Source organism: Pediculus humanus, genomic scaffold, assembly GCF_000006295.1.
Source record: "Pediculus humanus corporis 1103172108247 genomic scaffold, whole genome shotgun sequence".
NCBI classification, from domain to species: Eukaryota; Metazoa; Arthropoda; class Insecta; order Psocodea; family Pediculidae; genus Pediculus; species Pediculus humanus.
The window spans coordinates 254,087-266,569 of NW_002987816.1; positions in this window are offsets into that span (position 1 = coordinate 254,087).

Below are 12,483 nucleotides of genomic sequence, written 5' to 3' on the forward strand. Positions count from 1 at the left end.
TTCTTTTGTTTGGTTGTCAAATTGACAATGGTGTGCGGTGGTGGTGTTTGTTGTTGTTGTTGTCGTCATCCATTCATATTTGGTTCATGTCAATTGATCCCCGTTCAATTATTATCCTTTTGACGTTAACATTGTTAGGTTTTGTTTTTCATTTTCATTTTATCTAGAATCATCTTTCTTACTTTTATCTCTCCCTGGTTTTATTCTAATTCAAACCGTATTTTGAAATCACAATTTTTTTTTTATTTTTCCTCCTTTTTTTTTTTACTTTCCCTTTCTCTCTCTTTTATCCATTTTCATTTTTCTTTTTATTTCGGTTTATTAATAAATTTTTTTTTCTTTTTGTCTTTTATTTTATTCAGTCAAGTCTTTTTTTTTTTTTTTTTGCAAATTCACATTTTAAATCGTTAACTTAGAAGAGAACATTATCATAAGATTTCAAAGAAAATGCAAAACCAATTATTTAAAGACAATAATGAAGGTTCTAGCAAATGTTGGAATCCTAATTGAGACTTGGAAAGGATGAGGAAAAAGCGGAGAAAATCTTGAAAGATAACAATGGAAATCAGACTACAATGATGTAAGAATAAAGGATCTTTTATTTAAGTTCTATGTGTAGACAATGGCATCAACACGGTTCGTAACCCCAAAGAATGCCAAGTCTTCTTCATTTTGTCTTCCGGTTTTTTCCCTTTATTTCTACTTTTCGATTATGCCTTTTTTTTTTTTTTAGGAACTTTAACAAAGCCTAATGAAAAGGGAAAGAAGAAAAAGAAGGAAAAAAAAAAGAAAAAAAATTTTTTTTTCTTTCTTTCTTTCTTTCTTTTTTTACCATTTCTTTTTTTCCTTTTCTCTTTCTTTCTCTCTCTCTCTTTTTTAATCATCAATTTTATTTAAAAAATGCAAATGATGCCACATCTATACTATAAATATGCGTGTGAGGAAATTGGTAAAGCCAAACAAACAACAACAACAACAACACAATTTATCGGAAAATTTTTTTTTCTTTTTTTCGGAAAAACAACGGGTTTAAAAATCAAAACAAACAGCAAACAACCGTGCACCGTGCGTTAAATATTAAATATTGATATTGCTTATGAGACAAACGCATACACCTTATCTCGTACAAACTCCTATTTTCATTTTGCATCCATCTTTTTCATTTGACGCGTTATACACCATTGTGATTTGAAACGTAAATGTTGAAAACAAAAAAAAATAAAAGAACAAAAGAAAACAAATTCATCATTATTGTTTCAAAAATAAAAAAAATAAAAAAAAAAAAACCATTTCATATCTTTTGTAATTTTTTTTTTTTGAAAAATAGAGGATTTTTTTTTTATTTTTCTGCGATTGAAAAAAAAAAAAAAATATAATGGATGACGAACAAAGAAAGAATAGGTTGGTTAATTTTGAAAAGTTTTCATCAAGTTCTGCTTTATTAAGTCACACAAAGCCATTTTAAATTTAGTAAAATAATAACTTTGTATTGAAAGAAATGAATAGTTACTTGGAATCCATTGTCTGGGCGAGAATTACGCGGCTTTTGAATCGGAGATGACTGAAGTGAAACAGGTTGAAAAGACTGGCCTGATAAGGCGCAGACAATGCATGTGTACAGAATCAAAGATGGTATTGTGTGTGTGTGTGAGAGACTCTTTATTAGTTAAATGATGACTCCTTTGATGACGGGAGAACAATGTATTAAATTATTATTACGACTTTTCCGTCTTCTGCTCTCTTCTCAACACAAAATTAAACAATTTTCATCCTTCTTGCGAGTGGAATTCCAATTTATTTATAATTTATTCGATCGAATTCCTCGTAAAAACTTCCTCATACGCGAACCAATTTTTAAAAAATCACACCGACTAAAGTCCTTAAAATGAACCAAAAATTTGACATAATTGTCAAATGTCACATAAATATTTTTTTTAACTAAACAATGCCACCACTTTTTTTTTTTTTTTTTTTTTTTTGTTATTTTACAAAAAGAAAATAAATACTTTTGTGTCTATGTACATAAATACATAAGAAAATCATAATATTGATAAACAAAAAGAAAAAATTACTATTTCGACCGGTTTTTCTTTTATTACACTAACAAAAAATTACCACCTTTAATAAACAACAACAAGAACAACCTCCACCACAACCACAACAACAACAACAACAACCACCACCACCACAACAACAACAACAACAACAATAACAACAATAATAAAACCGATTCATTCGCTTAAAAACTTTAACGATCGTTGAGAAAAATAATTAATTTATCGATTACTTAATAAATTATTAATTAAATTAAAAAAATAAACACACACATACACACACAGTCTTATAACTTTTTAAATAAACGTAGGAAATTTGCCGGAAATAATTAATTAATTTTGTAATTAATTATTTACAACAAATCGGTTATGTTTTTTTTTATGTAAAACACGAAAAGTTTCCGATAAATCAATTTTATCACAAGTGTCTCACCGATGCCAACCACCAGTTGACTGTTAAATATTATCTAAAAAGGAAAATTAAATTAACTAAACAAATGTTTCTGCGGAAAGATGCCTAAATTTAAATTTTCCGCCTTACGAATGCCCATTTATCGATTCACCCTAAATAATATATTTTTCTTTACAATACAATACGATTAATAAATTACTTATTTACTATTATTAAATTCTAAAAATTACATTTAAAAAACTTAAAGGCAGTATTTGAGTCCTTACGACTACGTAATAAAAAAAAAATATATATAAATACGTAACCAAGGTGAAAATGTGTTAATAATAATCCATTGTTTAAAAAAAAATTTATTATTATTATTATTTATTAATATTTTTTTTTTTTTAATAATAATAAATTTTACTATTGAGTGATAACAATCCTTTCTACGTTGGGCAAGGTTAGTTTTTTTTAAACATTTTTTATTAAAAAATGACGTCATTATTTTTAATATTCTTTAGTTTTTTTTTTTTAATAAATAAATATAAATTTATCATTCATTTCAATTTCAATAAGGAAAATTGTAAAAAATTTATGTAGAATATTAAAAATAAAAATCCATTGTTTTATTATTTAAAAAAAAAAAAATTTAATAATAATAATAATAATAATAATAATAATAAAAATGACGAATCACATTCATTGTTTATACTCATTCATACCGAGGAAGAAACTTAACAAATTAAAAACTAAAATAAATTTTTTTTTTTTTCAAGATGATCGAGCATAAAAAAAACAGATTTAATAATAATAATAATAACAATTTTTCATTAATTCGAAAACAAAACAGTAAAAATATCTCATTTTCAAAGAAGTAACAGTGAACAGCAGTTTATTTATAAGGAAAATGTTTTTTTTTATAAGAAAAATTCCTGAGGTTTGGTCATTCGACAAAATAACCATAATCTGACGGAAAATACGTTACAAGAAGAACCCTCGAGAAAAAAATAAAATGAAAAATCATTTTTAACAGTAAGAAAAAAAAAAAAAAAACGATCGCTTTTATAAAATGTATGGTGCGGATAAAAGCTCTCTTGTTTGGGATTTCGATTTTTTATACATTTTACGGTGCGTATATATATATGTAAAGAAACAAATCTATCCATTCCTATCTGTCCTGGTGCATTTGAGACAACAAAAGATATTCTGAAAAGCCATCTATTATGAATACAACAATGAAATATTTTTATCTCATGTTTACCTTATGATAATAATCAAAATAATGTTGTTTTTTTTTACACAACAAGTTGATATTCATTCAGAACCAATACCCTTTCTTCTTCCTATTTCCCGGGAAAGTTTGACACACACACACACACACAACAGCGACAAAAGAACATGGAAAATGAAAGTATTTGAGACTACTACAAAGAGACTAGTGGAGCGGAGGGAAAGTAATCAAACACTACTCTATACATTTGGATCGTTCAGCCATTCAATCTTCTTTTTTTTTCTTTTTCTCTTTTTTTTTTGTTATATTTATTTCATATACCGTTTATTTTTTTTTTTTTTTTACTTTTCTATTGAATTTCTTTATTTTTCAATTAAAATTTCCATTTCCATTTTTTTTTTTTTTTGATTTCTTTTTAAACAAAATTAAATTTGCTTTTGTTACGTATTATTATTATAGAAAAAAAATAAATAAATTAATAAAAGACAGACTGTTTTACCGGAAATAATTTTTTTTTATAGATTTTGATCGAGAAGTAAAGAAAATATTACACAAGTGGCTCATTTAAAAAAAAAAAAAAAAAAATGATAAATTTTGTTGTTGTTGTTGTTGTAAAACAAGCCTTTCATGGTTTTTTCTTTTTACTATATTTTATATCTTTTTTTTTTTTTTTTTGACTACAATACAATGTAATTATATCTATATTTAAAAAAAAAAAAAAAAAAGAAATAATTTTATGATTTATATGAATATTATTATTATTATTAAAAAAATTACCACGAATCAATAGGAATTTTTTTTTTTTTTTATTGTAGTAGTCAATGAATTGAAATGAATTTTAATTTAAAGCTCGCAAATTTCTAGAAATCTTTTACAATAGATAATAACATTTTTTTTTTTTTGTTCGTTTAGAAATAATAATGAAAGAGAAGCCATTGAATACTATCAATAGTCTGGTTGTTGCTGACTACCTTCAATAGAAAGACAAGAAAGAAAATAAATATAGAGAGAGGAGGTGGAAGAGAAGTAAAAAAAGAAAGAAAGAAAAAAAAAAAAAAAAAGAATTCAACTCGAGAAAGAACAATGGATGTCTTCCATTCTAGTAGGGGAGTAACAAACTCATTCCAACAGACATACGAAATGAAAAGAAAGTGAAATATACTTAACTCGAACAACAAAAAAGCTGCCTTTTCGAATAATATAAAAGCAAACAGCTATTAAATAAAAAGAATTGTGAAAATAAAAAATAAAAATAAATGGCGAAAGAATGAACATATAGATAACATTCAAACCCCGTATATGTCAAAATATTCCTTTCAAATACTTATTTTCAAATTACACTCAAAATATTCAGAAGAAAATAATAATAATAAATATATATATATATATATAGAAAAATTTGGCTCCCCTGCCAGAAAATTATAACAAATAAAAAAAAAAAAAAAGAAAATTATTTTATTTGTTTTCCCTTAGGTAAATTTTATATTGTTTCACGTAGACAATAATTTTGCGAAAACGTAAATCATTAATGTCAATTATACCCATTATAATCTATTTTAACCGTTTAAAATGTCTTCTGCTACGATCGAAAATTTAACATACGTTCAAAATTAATCATTTCTATTATAAAAAAAAAATTTCTTTTCGAATCAAATATAAAATTTATCCATTGGAAAAACAAATAAATCTACATCAAATTTTTTTTTTTTTAAATAATTAACTTAAACAAGGTGAAAAAGAAGATGATAGATAAAGAAGAGAGAGACAAAAAAAAATATGCTGGGATTCAGAAAAATAAAGAGAAAAGGAATGAGCCGTTAAGACTTATCAAATGAAAGGAATATTCTAGAAAATAAAATTCAATGGATGAATAGTGACTATAAAGTTCTCTCGACATTGAATACAAGAAGCTTTTATTCTAGAAACCTTCCTCCTTAGCTTTCTTATAAATCATGTGAATGCAGTGTGAGTCAATACTTATTCGAAAAGGTTCTTTTCACAAATATACTTTCCAATGGGAGCTTTATTATTATTATTTAGCAAGTTTATTGAAAACATTGCGCGCACACACACACAAATATATATATAGATTTTAAAAGAATCAACGTTTCATCATTAAAACGCGCATGCTTGTTAACTGATAAGAGCTTTTTATTGTACAACTTTAGACTTGTGTGTGTATTGCTTGCGATATCAATGAAAAATGCTTAAAACTTATCGGGGGATCCATTGTAATACAAGGTATTTATTTTATTCTTTAATATCGTTAAACCGCCCTTGTTCTTTTGTTCAGATTATCAAAATAAATCCGTGGGAAGGGATGATATGCATTTCTATAACGCAAACTATATTATATTGAATTATCCGTTGGATTCATTTGAAAATAAATAAAAAAGAAAGAAAAGCGTAAGATGTAATGAAAGCTACGCTCCTGACTGAGTCATTAGGAAACCATCTTACGTCTATTATAAAGTCAAAAGGGATGATTCTACAATGAGCAAAAAGCTAATAAACATAAATCTTCTCGGTATTCATTTAACTAATCTTCGAGAGTGAATTATTAGTTTGGATTTTCCACACCAAGTAAGATTCGCCTATTATTTCATTTTTCAAATCAATTATGAAAAAAAATATTTTAAACGATTTTAAAAAATAATTAAAATTATTTTGATCGCACTTTTTGGGGTATTACTTATCGAAAACAATATGGCTCCTGATAAATAAAAAATTATCGAATCAAAATCGAATTATTTATCATATAAATATTAAAATATAAATAACACACACACACACGGTCACATGTAAAAATACGTTAAATGGTATTTATTGTACAAAAAAAAAAATAAAATTGGCGTTATTTTGATAATGATAATAAAAAAAAAATCGATTATCAAATCATTTCATTTAAATAATTATTATTATTATACCTTACGCCATATTTTTAATTTTTTTTTTGAATCTTTCGAGGTATTCTAATTTAATCTCGATAAAAACCACTACACATTTACACCCAAGTATTATTATTATTATTTTTCTTTTTTTTTAAACAAAAGCAAACTCAATACAATGAAAAAAAATTTTTTTTTTTTTAAATTAGTGTTAATTTTCATTAAAACCGTTTTTTGTTGTTGTTGTTGTTGTTTTGTGTCAATAAGAAATATGACGATGGCCACATAAACAAAGCTGAAATATTTACTCTCGAAAGAGAGAGGGTGAATACAATAACTGTCATTTTAATAAAGTGAGTAAAAAGTGCTGAAATCATGCTCCCGGAGGATATAATAAAACGATGATGACACTCTGCGGCAATCATTTTGCGTCAAAACGGTTTAATATAGAATTTATAAAGCAAGGGTGATGATGCAAGTGCATGTGTGTTGTAAGGATGAAAACTCTTCTGACAATTGGGTTGCGGTCACACAAGAGGATTAGGGAAGTTCTCACTTGTGAGAATTATCGTATTAATAAAAATGTTTAAACTTAAATTTTTTATGCGGTTGAAAAACAATAATAATAATAATAATAAAATTGATTAAATGCGATAGAAACGATCAATCTGTCACTCTCTCTCTCTCTCTTTTTTTTTTAACGGTTTTTTGAACTTTTTCCATTCGTTAATTTTAATCGGAGTTTTAAATATTTTATCGATAACGTTCCCTTCTTCATATTATTAATTCGACAGACATATTCTTTTTTTTTTTTTTTAAGGAATCGAATAGGGAGGGAAAAAAAAACATAACAATAATAATAATTAAGTTGAATATTAAACCCTTTTCCCACCCCCACTCCCGATCGCATTGAAATTGCAAGACGATGATGATGATGATAATTATGAATATATATATATATATAAACTGACTCATTGTTCACACGAGCAGGCATTATAGAAAAAGGAAAAATTAAATTTTTATTATAATGAGTGAAAAGAAAAGGAAAGTTACGCAATTCCTTTCATCCTTTTTCACTTTGCCTTCAACCAAGTCAGGTGCCATTCAGTTGCCTATCCTTCTTACATTGTTCTATTTAGCGCTTCATTCATGTCCGTTCTTTTTATTTACACAATTACCAACTTCTTTTGTGTGCGAAGAATAATTTAAAGAATCGAAAAAAAAGTAAAAAAGATCCGAAAGTGTAAGAAAAATTGCAGAACTTATAGCATTTTAAATTTTAACCACCCCCGTCATTGTGCTTCATACCTTTGTATTCATTTCTTTTCAAAAAAAATTTTGAGTTCACCAAAGAACTGCCCTTCCTTTTTTTTTTTTTCTTTCTTTCTTTCTTTCTTTCTTTCTTTCTTTTTTTATTCATTCTCATTCTACCCTTTTTTGTCTTTTTTTTTTTTTTTTCATTCTTTTTTCCAACAACAAAATTTTCCTTTCTTGCTTTTTGCTTTTCTAAAATCACTTCCTAATTTTGTTTCTTTTCTGTTAATTTTTTTTTTTTTTTTTTTTTTTTTACCGTCTATTGTTACTTTTTTTTTGTTGGGGTTAAAAATCCGTGCGGTTTAAAATTTTACGATGGCGATTCAATGTTTTTTAACGTCGTTCTATTGTTTTTTACATTTTTTTTTTTTTTAAATCATCTAATCCCGAATGAGAAAACAAAATAAAAAAAATTTAAATATTGTAAATAAAACATTTTCACCGAAAAAAAATTATCTTCATTATAAATTAAATATTTAAAAATATATATATATATATATATATAATTTTTTTTTTTTTTAAACTCAAAAGAAGAAAGAAAAATATCGGATTATGACAAGGAAGCATCAATAATTGAAAGAACAATAGAAAAAGAGAAGACAATGTCTGGCGCCGCCTCCACCTCTTTCACTGGCAGAAATGAAAGGAACAATCGGCAACAAAGAGGGTGCCTCGCTTCAATTGTTTGGTCTCCTCACAATGGTCTTCTTCACCCATTTCCTTATTGTGTGTTCCACTGTTTCTATTCATACCAAATCAGAATCAAGGCACGAATATAAAAAAAAAATTTCTTACAAATTGTGATTGTGAAAGTACAATAATATCCTTCGAAAGTTTTCCCACAGAAACGAAAAACTACAGAAGCGCTTTCACGAAACCTAATAATATTCAATAAATTATATTATCTATCAACTTTTTAAAATTTGATTATTATTATTACTACTTTTTTTTAAAAAATGTAATTGGAATAACGTTTTGTATTTTATCATAATAAAAAAAAAAAACCGCAAATAACAAAACAATAACATAAACACGACGATGGCTTTTACTTATTATATACTATTATGTAACAACAACAACAACAACAATAACAATAAAGTAAATTTTATAATAATAATAAAAAAAATTCTTTTAAAATAATCGATAACGTATAAGATAATAATAATAATAATAGTTCAACAAAACAACAACTTTTCATTCACGAAAAACTAAAAAAAATAATAATGATTCGTCTTTGTAAAACTGGATACTTCAAAATAATATTAATAATAATAATAACAACAATAATTTTTTTTCCTCCCCTTTTTTGTTTTTGTTTTTAATTTATAAAAAAAGCACAAGCGAAAAAAAAGAAAAAAAAAAAAAAGGGAAAAAAAGATAATTTTAAAATTGCAAACAATGACATTAGACTTTTAATATTAAGGAAGAGTTTCAAAAACAATGAAACGGAAAACTGATGAATGAATCTATAATGAGATAGAAACAATACAAGAATGACAACAATAGAACACAATAATTCACACGGGACTAATAAAACACATTAAAATTAGATTGTATTTCCTGCCTATAGATTTATGGTAGTTAATTCATCAGTAATAATTTTTAAAAAAATCTTTTCTTTATTTTTTGACCCGCTGTTTTTTTTTTTTTCTATTTTTCATATCTTTTTTTTTTTTTTTATAAATATAAAATAACAAACGATAACATTTACAAAATTTTCGCCATTTTTTTATAAAATAAAACAACACACGTTTGTTATTGTATTGTTTTCAATGTTTAATTCCTATTCAAATCTAAATTTAATGCATTAAAACAACAACAACAACAAAATTAACGTTTTAAATTTTTTGTTTTTTTAAATAAAAACATAATCTAATCACGTATTGATTGTTTTTGTTTTTAAATTATGTTTATGTTTTTCAATTGACAACCCGGTCATTTAAACGTATTACGTTTCATTTGATTTCCTAACCTACCTTTACACTTGTTAAATTATTTTTTTAAATGCTCCCTCCCCGCCGCCCCTCCCATTTTTTCTTTCGAATAACAAACAATTATAATTTGTAGTTATTGTTAAGTTTATGTTAAACAATATCTCGCCCACCCCTACCCCTAATTTATTACCAAAATAATTATTTAAATAAATAAAAAATATTTATCACGACGTATATATACTTCCTAAATTTTTTTTTTTATTTTATTTTTGTAAAGTAAATTTAATTTTTTTTTTTTTTTTCTTTTCGTTTTTTCCTCGATAGTATTTTCGTTTTGAAATTTTGAAAAGAAACGCGTTCGGATATTCTGATCTTGGAAAATAAAAAAAAAACGAACGAACGAACGAACATGCCTTTGAAATTCTTTTTGAATAACGCTAAATTGTGCCCACAATACTGAAAATCTCACTGAATAGCGTTAATTTCGGCTATTGAACAGAAAGTGGAAAAACATTCTGCATCAGAAAGATACACTTGTTTAGTGCCTCATCTTTCTTTTTTTTTTTTTTTTTCATTTTTTTTTATTATACCCCTTACATTATACATTAAATCGAAATGTTAAAATGAAACTTTCATTAGGCACGCAATTAAGAATACTTCATTCGTTTTCGATTTATTTATTGTCTGTATTAAAGATAATGTAATTTACATATAAATTAATACAAAGTTTTCTATATAATTTCTTTTGATTGTTCCATTATGACTTTAAAAAGAAAATTCCATGTTTATTTTTTTTCTTTGTACATCATCATTTAGTTAAGTTGTTTTGGAAAATTTTATATTTTTTTTTTTTACAACACCCGGCTTTTCATTAATCATTAAACTACCACCACCACCACCATCACCATAGTCTACCCTATTTATTATTACATATGTATGCATGTGTGTGTGTGTGTGTGTGTGTGAAAATTATGAACGTCCAACCGTCATAATATTACAACAAACCATGACTAAGCGTTTAAAAAAAAAAAAAAAAAGTTCATTTATGTTATAGTAGTAGTCTAGCATAAGGCGTTCGTTTATTCATTTACAACTGTCAGTTTATTATTATTAACTTGACGTCTGCTTTTTTTAAAATCTATATTTTTTTTTTTTTTTTTTGTTGGGGGGAGGGATATGTCCCAATGTATAAAAATTGAATTAAAACTAAACTATTATGTTTTATGAAATTTAAAAAAAATATAAAAGGATACAATTGTTAAAAAGTGTGTGTGTGTGTGTTTTGTAATATAAGAGTAGTCAAATTAAACAAACAAACTCTTGAATTACCTTCTTGATAAAAAAAAAAAAAACTTGTTAGTTCTTTATAATCACATTTGCAAATGAATGAATTGATATAATAAAAACTTTTTCACACTTCACACCCTCAATTCATTCAAAATTCAATTATTTTGGGACCGACAACAATTCATATGTTACACACAACATAATATTTTATATGTAACTCAAAAAGAAAACACAACATTTCAATTTATACTTTTACAAAATACATACATGCATGATATGAAATGATGATGATAATTACACCTTTCATCAATAATCATTTATGAAAATGCTGTTTCTTTTTAATACATTTCAAATTTTACAACATGATGTATAATTTCAACTTATTTAACAATGGATTATTATTATTATTCATATTATTATCATGAAGAACTAACTTATGGGTGATTATAAAGTGAAAGAAAGAGAAACAAGTTTATCACTAATCATTATGGCTTCAATTAAAAAAATTTTGGTTACAAAATGATGGATATGTACTGAAATTGCGTATAAACATGTTTAAATCAAACTTTAATACAATATAAAAAATAATTGAGTGTAAAAACCAAAAAAGAAACCAAAAAATTTCTTGAAACTAATTACAAAATTATTAGGAATTAGTCATTATTATTAGTATACAAATTATTGCTGTCAAATGCAATTTGTTAATTCTAACAACCAACAACAACAAATAAATACATTTATGATTAAAAAAAAGTGAAAAAGAATTGAAAGAATATGAAATTGAATAAGAAAAAAAAAATTTGATTAATATACATATATACTTCATGAAAGTGGCAGCAGTTTATTCCCCCGCGAAATTGAAGAAATTATTTCTAGAACTTTTCAATTTACCATATACGAATATATAAATGGATCAATATAAAAATAAATATTAAACATCTTACCTTACCTTCGTGAATATTTTCTCTCGAAATCATCTTCTTTAAATTTATAAATCAAAAGATACAATAATATATATCACCTCACGAAAATAATTCACACATAAAAAAAAAAAAAAAATTCACATTTACTACCATTATGTACGGCACTATTGTAAAATCCCGACACTTAAAACTAACACAAAACGACAAAAAAAATTAAGTTTTACTCAATTTTAATATATTATACAAATAAACGTGAAAATAAACTAACTCGTGTGTGTACGTTTAAAACACGCGAAAATAAAAAAGAAAAACTTAAAACGTACAAAAAAAAAAATTTTTTTTTCTTTCCACCATATAATATGAATGTAAAACCGACATCGCGCAACTAACGAGAATGTACGAGATAAGGCGGGAAGTCTGTCGCATTGTGCGCATGCTCGACATTTATCCATTTACGC